This window comes from Lonchura striata, chromosome 1A, assembly GCF_050655825.1.
Source record: "Lonchura striata isolate lonStrDom1 chromosome 1A, ASM5065582v1, whole genome shotgun sequence".
Taxonomy (NCBI): domain Eukaryota; kingdom Metazoa; phylum Chordata; class Aves; order Passeriformes; family Estrildidae; genus Lonchura; species Lonchura striata.
The window spans coordinates 51,516,458-51,533,966 of record NC_140741.1 but is presented as its reverse complement, the minus strand read 5'-3'; the positions used below and the strand labels follow the sequence as shown (position 1 = coordinate 51,533,966).

The following is a 17,509-nucleotide window of genomic DNA, read 5'->3' as shown; positions in this document are numbered from 1 at the left end:
AGAATATTTACATATAAACATTACTCCCTTAAAAGCATTTCTAAATCCCCAGATTGAGATAACTTTCATACAGCAGGTTGCACCACAGTATAAAATCAACTGACACAGCTCCACCTGTTCTAAATTGATGAGTTCCAAGATATTACATGAATTGCCCAACTACCCTGTCATAACTTCCTGCTAAAGAAGTTGTGACACCACATATATGGTACTTCAAAGCTAAAAAACTAACAAAGTAATGTTTTGATAATCAGAATATATATCTAGTAACAGGCAAAACTAAACAGCCATGTATGGCCGATGATTATTCACCTCCTGAAAGCCACACATTAAGTGTGGCAACAGAGTGGTGTCAAGGATCATGGAAATGCCTTTACTCATATCTCAATCAACATTTTAGAGAATCCTGAGAGATAATTTCAATGCATTTTCATAGCCATGATGTTTTTAAGTAGCAATGATTCACAGTTGTCATCCAGTTCTAGTAACTGCTTCCCTTCTACCATGCAATTAATAATAGTTTATAATGCATAATCTGCCTCTTTCTCTTTTACTTACCAATGGATTAACTCACAAAAACAGTTTATTAGTAAATAGATTGTTCAACAGTTTATTGAACCCTGTACACAATTTTAAACTCTCCTCTTAATGCTACATAGAAGTGAATGTCCTGTTTCTGAAAAACAATACCTTGCCTAATTATCCATATTTATTTTTAGGTTGTATCTGTAGCATTCAGCTGGATGATAGTTGCACTTCAGTGATGTTGTTCTTGAGAAATTAATGCTGAAGAGATGCTGTAAACCTGATATAATATATTGCAACAAATAAAAGGACAATTAGGATTAATAAAACAGAGATTTATTAACTCTCTAGAAATAAGATGATGATTCAAATAACCCCTTAAGGTTTCATAACCTTATCATATCTCCTTTTTTATATACCAAGTATCAGACATTCCTCTTCACAAGCCTAATACTTTTTTAATAACACACATTTTTTCATTTAAGATTCACAAAATTCTGTTTCACTCTAGAAATTAATCATCTGCCAGAGTTTCTGGGTTGATTTCTTTCAATCTAGCTTTGGAATTTTATCTGAGAGAAAGCAATTTGACAACTGAGGACATAATGTTCCAGGCAAAGCAGAGGGAAAAAAGCGAGAGACAGACCAAAAGCAAGAGAGCACGCACATGTGCATCCAAGAAGAAAAGTCACACAAACATGGGTTTCTTTGTGCTCTGAGTAAAATATCTAATCAGGAGAAATCAGAAGCTCTTCAAACAAATCAGACATTGCATGCTATAGGCAGATAACTGGAAGAAAGTAGTATATGCTAAAGCTAAGAAAAAATGAAGGCATAAAGACAATGTATTCATGTATCATTTATAAACAAATTTACTGTGTTCTATATGAAGTAATGTAACATTATAGTCTCATACCCACAGCAGGTAGAAAAGGAAGTAGGAGCAAAGCTATAAAGCCAGTCTGCAGAATGGGATAAAGAGATGCCCAAATTGCTCTGAGCTTATGTTAATGAAACAAATGTTTGCAAAGGGAAAAAGTACAAACCTCAGGTTCATTCACTGTTCTATAATACAACATTAAGATATATGGTCATGGGGAGGAAGGAATGTGCACCTAAAAAACATTGCTTTATGTCTAGATACATTTCTGATCACTTCAATGGGCACCATCCCAGCTTGAGCCCCTCTTCGCAAACTCAGTTACAGCCTAGTTACAGTAGTCCAGTAAGTTGTGTTTTATCCCTATTGTTATCTTTATGAAATCCCTATTATGAAGAAGATCAAGAACTAGGAGAAATATAAGAAAGCAAATTAGGTGACACTCAGTAATGAGGGATCTTTTTCAGAAGAGTATCATCAAAATAGCTCTAGAAGGGAAACTAAGATTCAATAAGCAAATCCAGGGGAGGGCCAGATTCTTCATTGTGGGGCTGGTGAGGCACTGGAAAAAAATGTCCATAGAGGCTGTGGATGCCTCATCCCTGCATGTGTTCAAGGTCAGGTTGGATGGGGCTTTAGAGCAACCTAATCTAGGGGAAGGTGTCTCTATCCATGACAGGGAGGTCGAAACTAGATGATTTCAAGGTCACTTCCAATCCAAACCATTCTATGATACTATCACTCAGGTAGAGTTGCCAATAAGAAAACAGTAAAGGGAGAAAAATGGGAATAGGAACAAAGGATGAAAGGAGAAAGGAGAATCAGAAAAAGAAACAACATAGGGCTATATGCTATAGCAATAAGTAGCATTTCATATAATTATACCAGAGTTTTCCTTTATCTAGCCCCATCTCATTATTCAGGTTTGAAAAGGCTGCTGTTTTTTCCCAGGAGAATGAATAAGGGAGGCAAAGAGAGCTTTTATTGGTAAAAAGGGCAGCAAGAAAATCTATTTGATATTTATAAGGCTTATTCATAGTCTTAAACAGGTAGTTTCAAGATTAGGAACCACCAAATAAGACAATTTTTTTTTGAGGCAGTTACTTAACAGCAGATATAATCTCAATTTCTTTTAATATGCATCAAAAATAATTAGGTATACTAATGAACACATTTTTCAAACACAGTGATACTTTCTAAGATGCTTGAACTGCTAGACAAATCAATATTCAGAATTATCTCGGAGTCTGAAAGAGTAAGATAAGTACCAGCAGTACATACTTCTGTAGTTCTTCAAGGTCTTTGCAATACTGAGATGGCACGAGCTTATTCTTTTCACTTCAGTAACAAACTATCAATTTCACCACTGGAGTGAATTCCCCCTGGAAAGTTACTGTGTGCCACCATACCAATTTGGAGAAGGAAAGCTATTCAAGACGGTTTAAGCAAATCATTTATGTCCTAACTAACTAACAAATCTTGAAAATTTCAGTATCAAAGATACTGATTTTATTCTCCTTAAGAAATGTCTAAGAACAAAACTATAAAGTTTGGATGTAATGCTCATTTTAAAATCTACCTATATATTGGGCATATTTGCCCAATAGTCTGTAACTATACAAAAGGAATCCCTGTTACCTACAGGAAAAACAATTAACAGTCTAATAGCTAGTGGTTTATGAACCAATTACTTTGAACAAGTTTGAATTCTTAAACATTATTATCCCTAAAGTAAAATTAGATCTTTAAGTAAACCCTGTCCCTATTAATAATTTCATTTAAACTAAAGATTAAAACACTGAGACATGATTCTAAGAACAAATACCATCAAAAATAGTTAAGGTTGCACGATCTAAATGGCATTCCATTTTCCTCATCCTTCTTCCTAAAACCAATGTTCTTACTTGGCATCACAACTTATAAGGATGAGTGAAATAGGCTTATGGCATAAGAGTAGCCTGGGCACTATTTCTGTTAGAAATGAAAAGGTATTGGGAGACCTATTACGTGGAAGATCAAAGTGTACCTCTGTTCTGTACTAGCAGAGACCTCCAGGCTAGCATGCATTTTACAGAGTATCACCAGACTTTGCAATAAATGTTTGGGAGTTAGCTTTCAAAGCTTCAGCCCCTGAATCCATGCAACTGAATAAAAATCTCACCTTTCAATAAAAAATACACTTCTAAACTTTGAGATTTTGGAGGAACTAAAGCAGTCATAGAAATTGAGCAGTAACAAGAAAAACTCCAAAGTACATGGTGTATAGAAGAACAGAATCTCAGCATTTTTAATAATTTGACTAAAGTTTTGTAATTGGTGAGACTGGTAAGATGACCTAATGTTATGTGCTTTATGAATAGCATATTCAAAAACTTGTGCCCTCAGCTCAAAGCACTGTTTCATTTATTAGCACAGCTACAAGAGTCACTAGTATGAAAGATCAATCAATATTGTTCTCAGAGCTGTTGTGCAGAGGGGTCCTTTCACAGCAAAACCATGTCTTTGTCTCTTTAGCTGGCAGAGCAAAACTGAAGGTATAGCAGCATCACACTGCAGATACACTGCTGATATATTTGATGCAGAGCACTTCAAATCACCTCTAATTTCTAGCTGTTCTATTGGATATCCCCCCACCCTAATCCAAGAAATCACGCCTTTATGAATATATTAAATTTTGAATTTTGTGTTTTCTAAGTTGTTTACTGCAAGAAAAATTCTACTGTGCCTAAATTCATGTACTTCAGATATTAATATAAAAACAGAAGTCTGATATCAGAAAACATATTTTTGTGTGTTAATGGATTTGCAAAACATTTTCATTTGCATGGATTAGTAACTGAATTTCCTATTTTCTTTCCATTTTCACAGATAAGAGTTGTCAATACAATTGTAACTTATAATTGTAAACAGGTCTAAGATGTGTCTTTTTTCATTTCTGAATAAACTCTTGAATGAGTTTCATTTACATAAGGAAAGCAGTCAAAATGAGATGCTTATGATGGCTAGATGTCTTCAAAGTAAGATTTATAGTATGAAACTTAAAAGAAGAAAAAAAAATCCTATTTGAAAAGTCATACTTGGAGACAAAACTGCCAAATCCCTTAGTGATCACCAACTCCTGACAGGGGAGTTGTCTTAACCTGTATGTGTTTCATAATCACTTGTACCAGATTAATTGTATCTTGAGTTCAGCTTCATGTACCATAAATGCAAAGCAGGAGAGTTGACAAGGAAGTCTATCTATCTTATTTCCTAATCAAAGCTTAAGTCATCACAAGAGCAGTGATAGAACAGACTATCTCCCAAAACTTGTTGGAAATTTGGGCTGGAAGTGACCTACCATGAATTACTAAGGTATGTGTCTGTAGCTAACCTGGCAGTCTTTAAAAAAGCAGATTATGCAACAAGATTAAGAATTAGAAACAAAAGGGAAATACTGATTAAAGCTTGCTCTCACAAAAACAAACGAACAAAAACAAACAAACAAAGAAATCCCACAAAAACAAACAAACAAACCCCACACCAATTTACCTCCATAAAGCATGCAACACTGCAGATGTCTACTAATTTTGTTTGATTGTATTTAGAGATGGGACTATAATAGCAGTTACAAACGTCAGCAAAGCTGCATTATGATGACACAGTATAATTCTTCTTATTGAGAGATTTTAATCACAAATATTTCACAGTAACTAGAAGTAAAAAAAACCCTAAACAAATTATCAACATCCCTATTAAAAAATACGCAGAGCCATAATAAAAACTGCAGTACCAAAGAAAATGTGACACGAAAATTACTTTGATATGTGGATCATAGAAGTGATTCATTATAGTAGCTTCTTGAAAGTTGCCTCAGTAATTGTGTAGAACTGCTGCAATGTTTATAGTTTGTAAGACTTAACACCAAAAAACAACTCTTTTTTAAATAGAAATGACATTTCTCTGACAGAGACTGATTTAAAATCATAGCCAAGTTGATATTCAATGTGATGTTTAAAAATAGCAAAGTACAGGAACACAGTATACAACGGAGGAAAATAAGGATGTTAACCCTACTGACTGAAGCTGGCTTATGAAATTCCCACAAGTTAATTATACTAATTAATATTTTGCTTTTGAAACCTAATGTGCAAAGGTGGCTAAACCCTACTGCCACAGCAGCAGCCCAGGCATTTGGCTCCTAGACTTAAGAAAGATGCTAATTTCTTTTAATGTTTTGGTGGATCAAAAAGCTGGTAAATACACTAGTGTTTCAGAATAAATACATATACGATAACACTGAAAATGGAAAATATACTACAGATTTCCAGTTCAAAATTTCTAAGTAATAGACAAAATATCAGCCAATATTTATTGAAGCCATTAAATGGCTCAAGTGGTTAAAGTCCTAGCTGAGAAAAAGATTATAACATGACTTCTGAGACACTTGGAAAACATATCATTTGAAAATGTGTCTAGAAAGGTATGTGTTTACCAATTAAAGAAAAAGCTTAGAAGCTGCAGCAGATAAATTAAATAGTAGAGACTAATCAATCACAGTGCTAAAATGATAGATGACAACTAAACTGAAGCCCCAGGGAACTACAACTACAGAACCATTTTGCAAAATTAGGCTGCATAACTAGCACACCTCAAAGCAGTACAGAATCTAAATCCATATCAAAGATGTCACATTAAAAAACACAAAGTGGTGTCTGTAACACAGAAATGATAAAAAGAAAAGAAACATAAAGTTTTACAGGAAGCATATAAGCCATAGAGAATAGACTTCTCTGAGTAGTCTTGATGTGATATCCAAAATAGATGCAATATAAACAACCTTTACATTATGCAAATGCTACTATATAATTTACCAGAAGTTTGTACTTTCACTATGTGAGGGGAAAAAGAGTGAAACTAATTTAGGGGAAGACCTCATTAAAGGTAGTGGAAACACTCCAATGAATAATTTCATCCAAGTCTGCAGTATATATGCATGAATTTTAATGTGCAATGACAAAACCTGTGACATAATGGCAAAGAACAAGGAAGAGGGCACTTCCATGCTGCTTCTAGATAGACTGCATGAAAAATTGAAATAATAAAGTAAGGGAAGGTTATTGTGATTACTACAGAATATTCAGGAACCACAGGCTCATTTCTTTTTGAATACTCATAAATTCAGCTTTTACAAAACGGACCCTTCCAATACCAAAAAAACCCTTCATTTAGCTGCTTCATCTCTGGTACATTACATACCATGGTAAATGGTAAAATATATAACACAGTAACTTTTGAAATAGATATTAGTGCAAACAAGGGTAATGTTGCATGCTCATGAGCTAATGGTAAGTCTAACATAAATTTAGTTCTTCTACACATAATGGAGTCAAACTGCACATACAATAATTTTCAGCAGGCCAAGCCTCCTCTCATCTGCTCACAGCAGTCTGGATTTTGGTCATCCCTCTCCTGTACTAGCACTGTGCTTATGCAGACTCCTAATTTATGTCACATTACCTGAACTTGCCTTTATCAAACAAGAGTAACAAAAAACCTTTTATCAGCCAGTCATCAATTATTTGCCACTTCTTTGATAAACCAAAGTTGGTGGCAGATGAAATCTGACTGCTGCCGACTATATGAGGACAAAGGACACCTCTTTTTGAACACATGGTGCAAGAAATTTTCTCTGTTCCTTGAAGGGAATCTTTTTCAATATCAAAGACAAATGACAAAGGCCCTTGCACTTAAAATGAAGTTGTGAATATGTAAAACTCACAAAACTTACTATACATTATGACATTTATCCTTTTTAAAATAAGAACAATATTAATTTTAATTTCATTTTCTCTATCTGTGGGGAATCCAACCTTGTTTTGCCTCTAAGCATCAGATATTTTAAGTTTTAGATTTTAATTCAAGTTGAAGAAAAAACAACTCCACAATTCCAATTTGTCAGTCCCAGTGTCAGAAGAATGACTGGTTACTTAGTGTATGAAGTTCTCAAGGGTATTGTTAGAAGGTTCAAAGATACCACACATGAACTTCCCTCCATGGGAGAATGTACAGCCTGATCAAGCTGGTAACATTGCTTTTCACTGATGATAGATGAGAGGTAAGAGTAATTTTATTTCTATTTCATTATTCTAATTTCCCATGTATATTCCAAAGAGAGTGTTAAATAAATTTCACATCACAAATGTTAAATAATCTCTGCAGAGTTTCATTTCTGTAATTATATATTCATTATATGTTAGATCATTTGTAGTTTATAATCACAATACCATGATTGATAAAATTAACCATGGATAATATGAAAAGGTCCTGTCAACCTATTCTGCCAGCAGAAGAAAGAGAATTTGTATGTGAAGGAGTACCAATAATAGTTGACTAATTTTTCTCACTATACATAAATAAATCCACATTATTATGAAACAGCTGCTGGTGAGTTCTGGCTATTTGACACAGAAACATAACTGGGGAGAAGATCTTCCAGAGTCTGCAGTAGTGAAATTTATTTTCTACAAATATGTCTGTAACAACTTGTGGATTTTGTGTATATATAGATCAGTTGAATTATAAAAATTGCTTGGAATTACTAGCATTTATTCATGTAACTATCAGTCATCTGCTGACAAAACTTCAGATCCAGAGGGGATAAAGCATAATTGCTTAGGTTGAAGGTACCCCATGCATTAAATATCAACTTCCAAAGTTCCACTGTATCTTTCCACATGTCAAATACAATTGCAAGACCTGACCCATATTACACTATATTGTAGCCCTTTGTGAATTCCTTTGACATAGGTATATGCCATTATTCTGTGCATTATGACCTGACAACAGAAATAATGCTCTTGGTCTGCAGAGTATATATTTGATACTAGAAATAGCAAGCCTAAAATTGGCCCAAGATCACAACCATTCTGCAATGCAGCTCTGCCAAGAGTAAGAGGAGATGGCCCTATGTGGGAGATGGAGCAGAAAATATGAAGCTTGAACAGATTGACTACATGGCAAAAAACGGAAAGATAAAGGGTAAAAAGAAGTGTGATAGCATGTAGGAAATATAAACCACAGGAACCACAGGGGAAAGAAGAGAAAATGAAAGGAAAGTATGACTAAAAGAAGAAGAAAAATAATCAAAGGAATAGATAAATAGGAGTTTTGAGAAGTTTTCTAGAATTCTCTGGTACATATGTATCACTTGCTATATGTCTAGAAAGTGCCCACTGGTAACACAGTTTAGTACAACATACAAATAAGCACACAGGTTCACAAACTAGCATTGTGTTGTCCTTGGATTTGTGAAATGTCACACATTTCCTTTCATGTTAAATCTCATCATCAAACTTTTCAGCCCAGAGATATAATGGGTATTTTTTGCTATTGAGATTTACACATATTCTTTTCCAATATATTACTTCTCAAGAAATATTCAAGATTTATTTCTATTCAAAACTAGCCTGTTCCATACACCAGTTTGGCTAAATGAATAGGGATTTAATATACAACATTAAAATTCCTTAACTTGTACTGCCAAATGTACATTCTAAAAGCATAATGGTGCTAAAGAACACGTATTCTCTGCACATTACCTACCATCCACAATTATCTACCACAAAAAAATCAGGTTCTATTGGCACCTAGCACAGAGGAACTGTTTTGTTGGAACTGTTAACAGAAATGTGTTAACACGAGTCTATTGTAAACGCAGATGAACCCGGTGGGAAGAAATGATGATGTCTGACTCCAGTTCAGAAGGATTAATGATTTCTTTATTATAACTATACTATAATACATGAATATACTATTTAAAGGAGATACTAAAACTTCATACTTACTTTTTCTAGGTACCATATCTAACTCACAACTTGTGACCCTCTCTCCAGAGTCCAGACACAGGCGGATTGGATTGGCCATCAGGCTCAAACAATCCTCACCAGAATCCAATCAAGCAATCACCCCAGATAAACAATTCTCCAAACACATTCCACATGGGAAAAACAAGGAGCAGAAATAGAAAATGTTTTCTCTTTCCTCTGTGCTCTATGAAAAATCCTGAAAGAGAGAAGAATGTGCCTGCCGCACAAGTCCACCTGCTCTGGTTCTCAGAATATATTGCCACCTGTTAATATCCAGTAATGTGGTACACCCATATAATCAACTACAGCTCCCAGGGCAAACAAATTTGGATTGGCAGTGAAAGCAATTTCTGTGCTCTACTTTGTCATGACTGGTACTTCACCAGCAGCCTAAGGTATTTTTCTAGGGACAATGTCAATAATATCACCCACAACATAAACATGGCCCATTTTCTCATCTCAGTAAGTGGTCTTAATTTCTTGGTGTTTGACAATGCTGCAGTTGTCAAAGGCCAGTGCAGCCACGCACTGCAATTGGCTGGACTGTGCAGTGAACAGCACAGCTATGACCAGGGCTGTTCAGAACAATTAGCCAATGGTTATGTGGTCAACACAAACCCATAAAAGTCTTTTGCCCCTACACTGACCCAGCAGGATATGACTACAGTGATGAATCTGTTTTTCTGCAAAATTTCACATGTGAGCAAATCTTGGTTGATGTAATATTGTTTTTAGCTCGGTACTGTCAATTTCTATTGCAATGTAGTTCTACTGAGAAGAAAAACATCGTATTCTCAGTACAGGCAGCAATGAAGACACTGTGTAGATTACCTGGACCTCTTAACTGAGATGATTATAGAATTTATACAAGTCTACCCCTGCAAAATGAAACTAAATTGGATACAAGGCAGAGATATTCACTACACTAACTTCTTGCACTTGTTGGAAGAACTGCAAATATGAAAGAATAAAAAAAATTAAAAGGAAGTGCAAATCATGTTTAGATTTGGAGTATATAAGATGGTCACTTACTGTTCACAATAGAGAATGTGTGCTTAACTCTCTTCTCTTTGTTAATTCAGGATTTCACGCTTCTGTAAGAAAAACAAATACATGTGTTTATCATCCATTTAAAATTAATTATCTAGTTTCATTTGTGCTACAGATGTTTGCCATTTTCAGATTTATTTTTGGCTTACTCCACTATTTGAAACCCTGGGCTTTTTTGGAAGCACCCAGCAGAGAAAATTCACATCATCCCTTTTCTTTAAAAAACAGTTTCCAGTCTTAGATACTACAATAGCAGCAGAGATGAGAAATCTACAGGTTCAGGGAACAAATCTCTCTTGAAACCTTGGACTAAATGCTGGACATCATAATTTCATCTGGGCACCTGCAGGCCTCCCCAGTTCCAAGAAGGTGACAGGCTTTCACATTTCTGAGGTTGTCAATCCTCTCATCAAAATCAAATTCTCATGGTGTATTAGATCTTGGCTGAATTATCCCATTAGACTGAGGAGCCAAGGAAGAAAGAACATATGCCTCCAATGACAGCCACAGCCTCCCTCACCACTTTTGGAGGAGAGTGGAACATGTTGCAGAGAGGTGTTTGATGCCTCACTCCTGTTGTTTCATACAGGGAATTTTTACGGTAAGAACTGAACACAGTACAGCAGCTGCTTTAGCCTTTCTTGGCCAGGTTACAAGCATCACAACAGAGGTGAGTTTTAGGGCAGGATTTGAAGTAACACAGCATACTGCCTTTGCAGATTTTACTATTAACAATTTTCATTAATAAAGGCTGCTTGAGAGAAGAGAGAAAATTGGAACTGCTGGGCAATAAGGGTTACAATAATGGCAACGTTGGTGTGAAAGGGCAAGCACAATCAAGCTGTGAAGGCATTATTTGTAAAGATTTGGATTTGTAAAGACCAATTTGGATGCAGTTAAAAAATTGAGCCAAATACATAATTACCAAGATAGACAGATGTATTTTTAATTTTACATCGACTAGAAAATGAAAATGTTGTTACCTGAAACTCACACTATAGCACACCAACACTTATGCTGTCCTTTAATAATGGCAAATCATGATTCCATCCACCATCTCACTCTAATCAGCAAACCATCTTTCATGACTCAAATCATACAGGACTCAAACTATAAGAGATTATAAGATCTAATTTCCCCTTCTATTTTAGTAAAAAAATTAATATTTCTTTCTGTATCATTCTGTCAATATTTATGTCATACCAGAAATCACTCATTTGAGTCTACTGAAGAAACATGTTAAGCAACAGTTAACTGTTTGGAGCTGAGGGTTATATAATACATTAGTCAGAAGCATCTAGTATTATGATGTTATTAAATTTTAAACTTTTTTTAACCATAGGCATCAGCTCTTCTATCTAACAGCCCATTTTGTTATGTCCTAGAGATCAGTGAGGAGCTCAACACTTAAAATGATACAAGGTTAGCTGGACAATTATTTGGAATCTTATTCTAAAGGATTTAGAATAATTCAGATGCTAGTGTGAAACTAAGCTAATTTCATTTCCACAGTTTGTAATCCATATAAAGTATCAACTCCTGTCAATAGCCTTAGCAGGCCTTACCTCAACTGGCGCTCTGTATTAACTATATAAAATGTTCTAGTACAGACCATGACAGACATAATCTGAACTACTGTATTCAAATATCTTTTGAATGGGTTCAACCAAAACTTTGCCTCTTGCTGTCAAGTCAAGTCTTCCCAAGTGGAGGGATTTGAAATTTAGAAAGACTCAGAAAGAGGGTTCAATAAAAGAACCTCTAATCTTCACCTTCTCGTGGGGTTCAGAGCCAGGGTTTTGGTTCAGGGCCCTGTGTATATCTTGCATTTGAACAGAGGTAGCTGCAAGTGCCTTAGAAAAATTAACACCCAGAATCACACCTGCTCTGTGGTGCACTGTCTCAATCTTCCCCTGTTTCTCTAAGCTGTCTGTGTCAAGCTGTGTCATATTATTACTGAGCCTTTCGGGAAGCTCACTACTTCCTTCTGAAGCAATGACAAAATGGAAAGGAAAGACAAATGCTTAATATACTATTAATTGTAAATAACTGAATAAAAATACAGGTTATGCACTAGAGAAGCAAATGTAAGCGAAACTGTGAATAAGTGTAGTGCTGTATTAAGTGCAGAGACAGACTGCCTGCTCCTTTGAAGCTCACAGTCTGAGTTTCCAAAAGATATGAAAAATGTAATGGACATCTCGAATAAGTGAAAACAAATCAATAAAATTCAACATTTGTCCAGGAAAATAAATACTATCACTCTTTGCAAGGATTTGCAGAGCTAAAATATAAGGAGATAAATAAACTGGAAATATTTGCATTTCTAGAGGAAGATTAGCACATTACAGAAGAAATTCAACTGTGTTTCTATCACCTACTATTAAACACAGGCAATTTTTTTATTAGATGTGTTGGAAGATTAATTCTTTCACCCTTGGTTATGGACTCCTGTGGGTCTTCAATGCAGGAGATCCCCTGCGGTGACAACTGTATTTTCAGAGCTACAAATAGCATCTGTCATAGCACTAGTACCTTCCAAGGCTTCGTTCTTGTTTCAATAATATTTGCAAGAGAAGACGTTTCCTAATGAAACCATTAGAAGTATCAACAGAAACACATTTTGATACATGTGACTACATCTTGTAATATCCCTTTGAAGTGTAATCTATATTTAACAAATGTTATCTACAGAAGATACTTTAAGGCATTTAATTTCAGGGTAAGTACTCATTTAAATGACCTGCAACTTTTACTTCAGTTAGCATATAGATAGCAAAAGTAAGAAAAACACAGTCTTTTTTCATTACTTCTAAAATCTCTGATCCCAGTCAACTTTATGGTAACCAATTATGGAAATAGTCCCATTAAACTGGGGCAAGACTGGAGCTCTAAAATAAAACCAGTTCAGTCAAAACCACTATATTTAAGATTATACATGCATATATGCTCATGAAATGAAACTCAACTCCACTGCAAGGAAAGAAATCTGCAATTTTTCTCAGGAAGCTCTTGTTTAACTCATACAGAAACAGAGGGGATTTACATTTATTACAGGTGACAAAGAACATTTTTAGCATCACAGAATCATGACAAAAATAAGCCCCTTTTATTAGATGCTTCACTTTTCATTGCAAACTGTGATACAAAAGATGAAAGGGAAGTTGCATGGTAATTAAAAGATTTCTCAAGGTATCTTAGGCCATCTGCAGTTTCTTTATTCCATCACTATTTTTGAAACCAGGAACAACTATGTGATCTTTTACAAACTCCATGAAGAAACAATTTTTATCTGTTTAGGATTATGGGCTAAACACTCATTAGTAGAGCATATGGCTGTTATTTGAGTATTATTCTTCCCTCTCTGCTTTCAAAACTGAGGAATAATTTTTCAAACTGAATCTTTGTACTCTGGAGTAATAAAGAGCTGCTAATATATCATCATTATGGCTCAGTGACAGTTCCAGAGCACAACTGGACAACATTTTTGTCATGAAGGAATAAAAATTCTAGAAATCAGTTTCAGGAGGGTTTTGGTTTTGACAGAGCTGAAATTTATCCCAGGTTTGTCTACTTTACTGATTGTCTTTCGGACCCGAGGACATCCACTTATGTGGCATATCTGGGAGGTTTGGAATAAACCATTTTGAAATTTTTTGTGGCAAAATACAAAAATATAAACTAAACCTCAAACAAAAAAGCAGCTGGTGTTTAGCCTACTGAATTTAGCAGCACGTCCTCAAAACACAAGCCCAGTGTTCTTAGAAGTGAAAATGGGTATTTCAAATTTTATTCTCTGCTTTAGAATTATTTATGAGAGAAAATCAGATTAATTGAAAGTGGAGAAGTCCATTATGAATAGACTGACATCCTGTAAAACACAGAACTGATGTCTGGATAAATGAGGCTAGCATTCGATTATGAAGTTTAAATTAGCTAATAACCAGTACAGAGTCTGGATAATTTCCAGTTGCATAACGTGCAACAAATTAAATGTATTTTGAAAAAAAATGCAGTTGCAGGCATTTATTAATAGTTTCACATACTGAAATAGAAATTGTCATACATTATAAACTTTACAGTCCTTAATCATTATGTATATTCCACTATTTTATGGGCTTAATTTGCTCAGCATCAACTTCCACTGTGAGTAACATTGATTTTGTCGAAACCTCAAATAAGTCACAGAACAGATCTGAGGATTACTTCAGAAGGGATTTAAAGCACACACTGTGAATCTCTATACAACCAACACTTAAAACACTATCCGTTCAGGCCCAGATGGATTGCTATGGCAACAGAATCCCAAATACCAGGTTTGTAACTAACAAAAATGTAAATTATTGATGAACTCAAGAGTTGTCTCTCTTGGACACCCTCCTATTCAAATACCAAGCCGTATGGCTAGAATACAGAGAAATGGTTGATATGCAATTTCCCCAGCCCAGTGAGCACTAATCCCAAAGGATTTCATTAAATCTTTTGGCTTAAATTTTTATTCTTGGAACAGCAGTCAGCAAGCAGGGATTACATTAAAACAGGCACTATTGAGGTCATTACTGACTGAATTCAGGCCTGTAATATAACAAAACAGAAACTAATTTTAAATATATCTCCACAAACACACCCCCTCCCCCCAAAAATAGCACTGTTCTAAGTTACAATCTATTTGATGACAGCACTTTTTCCACTCACATCACCACCCTTCCTCCTTGCCTACAGGCAATGATGGAGAACAGTACCAAAGAGTAAAAAACAGAAAGACATATTATTTGATAAAGAGGTGCACATCTCATGGTAGAGGTGACTGTGCATAAACAACTAAATTGCAAAACAATGAATGTAAGGAGGCTTCTGTAAATCAAAACCAAGAATAAAAACTTTTCTAGCAAATGAGCAAATCAAAAGAGAGGAACTGGCATTTTTATTTCAAATTTCATAAACAGTTTGAGTGGTAGGAAAGCCAAACACTACTGGAAAGCCTCTCAGACTTTTTACAGAATGTGATTAAGACAATGAGTGTCAGACAAAAATCAGTTCTCAAATTTTGGGCTGTGACAGTCCAACTTGTTTTAAAAGAAACTATGGCCTTAAAAACCCAAACAATTCTCAGGTGTGTACCTGCTTTTAGGTGTCACTGTACATAGAAGAGAAATGGCCAACTTCTGACAGTAAGAGTTTGTTGCCAGATCCAATGTCCACCCAAAACAAGAAGGAAAAACCAGGACAGGGATAAATTTGTGGAGATAGGCAAATAAGGAGGGATGTTTTTGCTAATGGAATGGAAACAATTACTGAAAGAGAAAATGAAAGACATAAAACCAAGGTATAGAGTAATCTCCTAAGATAAGGGTGAAATTTAGAGTATTAGAAAAGAAGATAGTGGTTGTACCAGAAACTTCCTGGTGGAGCAGGAGAAATTCTGCCATCCTCATCCACACAGATGAGCATTTACTCAACACAGTACATAAAGACAGAGGACCGATTTAGGAGAGCTGTCATTTGAACAGCCATTTAAGACTACAGATATTAACTAGATTGCAAGCCTTTAGGTCTCAACATACAATGTTCCAGTACTTCAGAATACAGTTTACCAGAAAGCATGTGCAGCATTCAATATGGACACTTGAGACAAAACCAGTATTTAGACTCTGCTTTTCTCTGTCCATTCAATCTGTGGCTTGGCCATTCCCACCCTGTGACCTATATATTTTAAAGGTGAAGCTCTACAGGTTCTTCTACTTAGCAAATGACCCAGCTCATTGCGGAATTTCTCTGGGTGTCCCTTTTACAATACTAGCAATGAATGTCCTTTTTCAGCCTCTCTTCACTTCTATTGAGCTACCTGCCACCTAAAGTTGAAAGCTCCTTCCCTGTAACTTCCTCAGAATTTCAGTTCTTAGCAGAACCAGGTGTTTCAACTCCTGACTAGCTGTTTCTTGTTATTACCATACACCTCCATCAGACAGGCTGTGTTTCTGTCACACACAACTCATACACAGGCAAGAGCAGTCCCTAGCCCTCAGTAAGTGCCAGACACTCCTCAAACGCCCCTGCATCACTCTCCCAGTTGCATGATTCTTCTCACATTCTCAGATTCTTTCTCCTAGCAGCACTACCCAGAACGTGCCTTGTTACCCTCTTTGATTATCAGTCCTGGTGGATTCAGGTCTATTATTGCCAATCAAAAGCCTTTTCCAGCTTCTGCTTTATCCTTAAACTTGACTTGATGCTAGAAGAGCCATCCACTCTGATACTTCCACCAACCACACCTAGGTAGGTCAGCATTATAACTTCATGATCAATAAATAATCATATGAATTGGTAGGCACTAAAAGATTCTCTTTTTAAGAAAGAACACTATTAATGGTGATGATACGGTCAATGACAGTCACAAATGGGTATCTGAATTATCTTGAGATGTTATAAGAATCTTATGTGGCCAAAGAACTGTCAGAATTTGGGGAATAGTATTTCCTCCCTCCAACAGCTTTTCAGGACAACATATGTCTCTTCTTCTACATTTCACTGTGTAGCTACTGCAGTCCTGCTTTATAAATGGGATGGCAAAAGTGCCAGCAATAGGATGCATAAAAACTTCATACATCAGAGTGAGACTTCATTTTCCTAAGTGAAAATTTTCAAGACTTCAGCTGAAATAACCAGCACTTGTAACATAGCATTCCATCAAATTTAATTCCAAATATTTTCAGGCTTTTGTAGACAATAAGATATAAATCTACAATTATTTTCTGAAACATTTTAGAGAAAATAGTTCCTAGCAATATTGGTTTCAGATGTCATGATTAGGTTGCTTTTTACAGCTACAGACTATTACTTATTTAGAAGCACAATGAAGGTTTTTAACCAGTGTCCTAAATCCTTCTTAGAAAGACAACATATCTTTACACTAGTAGATACACACTCAGGTACATTCTAGTGTTTGGAGATTCAATATCTAATTGCCTTTATTACAGGATGAAAGTACCTGCTGCAATATCCACTGCAGGAAGTGATTATGTGTTACATAACATAGCTGATCTTTTTGTTTTGGTGTGAGATACTTTGCTTATTTATTTATTTTTATTATCTATCAATTCTGCTTTATGAAAATGTACTAATATGGGTAAGCAATTCACCCAGAAAATCTGATAGTGAGTGTCAACACCTTAGCAAATTAAGCTACATTATCCATGGGTGAGTTGTT

At 35.5% G+C, this 17,509-nt stretch overlaps 1 protein-coding gene across 4 annotated transcripts in view; it reads right to left on the bottom strand.

Annotated features, from left to right (window-relative positions):
- The window catches only part of SYT1 (synaptotagmin 1), a 328,199-nt gene that overhangs the window by 199,134 nt on the left and 111,556 nt on the right, over nucleotides 1-17,509 (bottom strand). For all 4 annotated transcript variants that reach the window (XM_021528116.4, XM_021528115.4, XM_021528114.4 and 1 more), the window contains one exon: nucleotides 10,285-10,346. The gene's annotated coding sequence lies outside the window, so the exon portion shown is untranslated. The remainder of the gene's footprint in view (nucleotides 1-10,284; nucleotides 10,347-17,509) is intronic.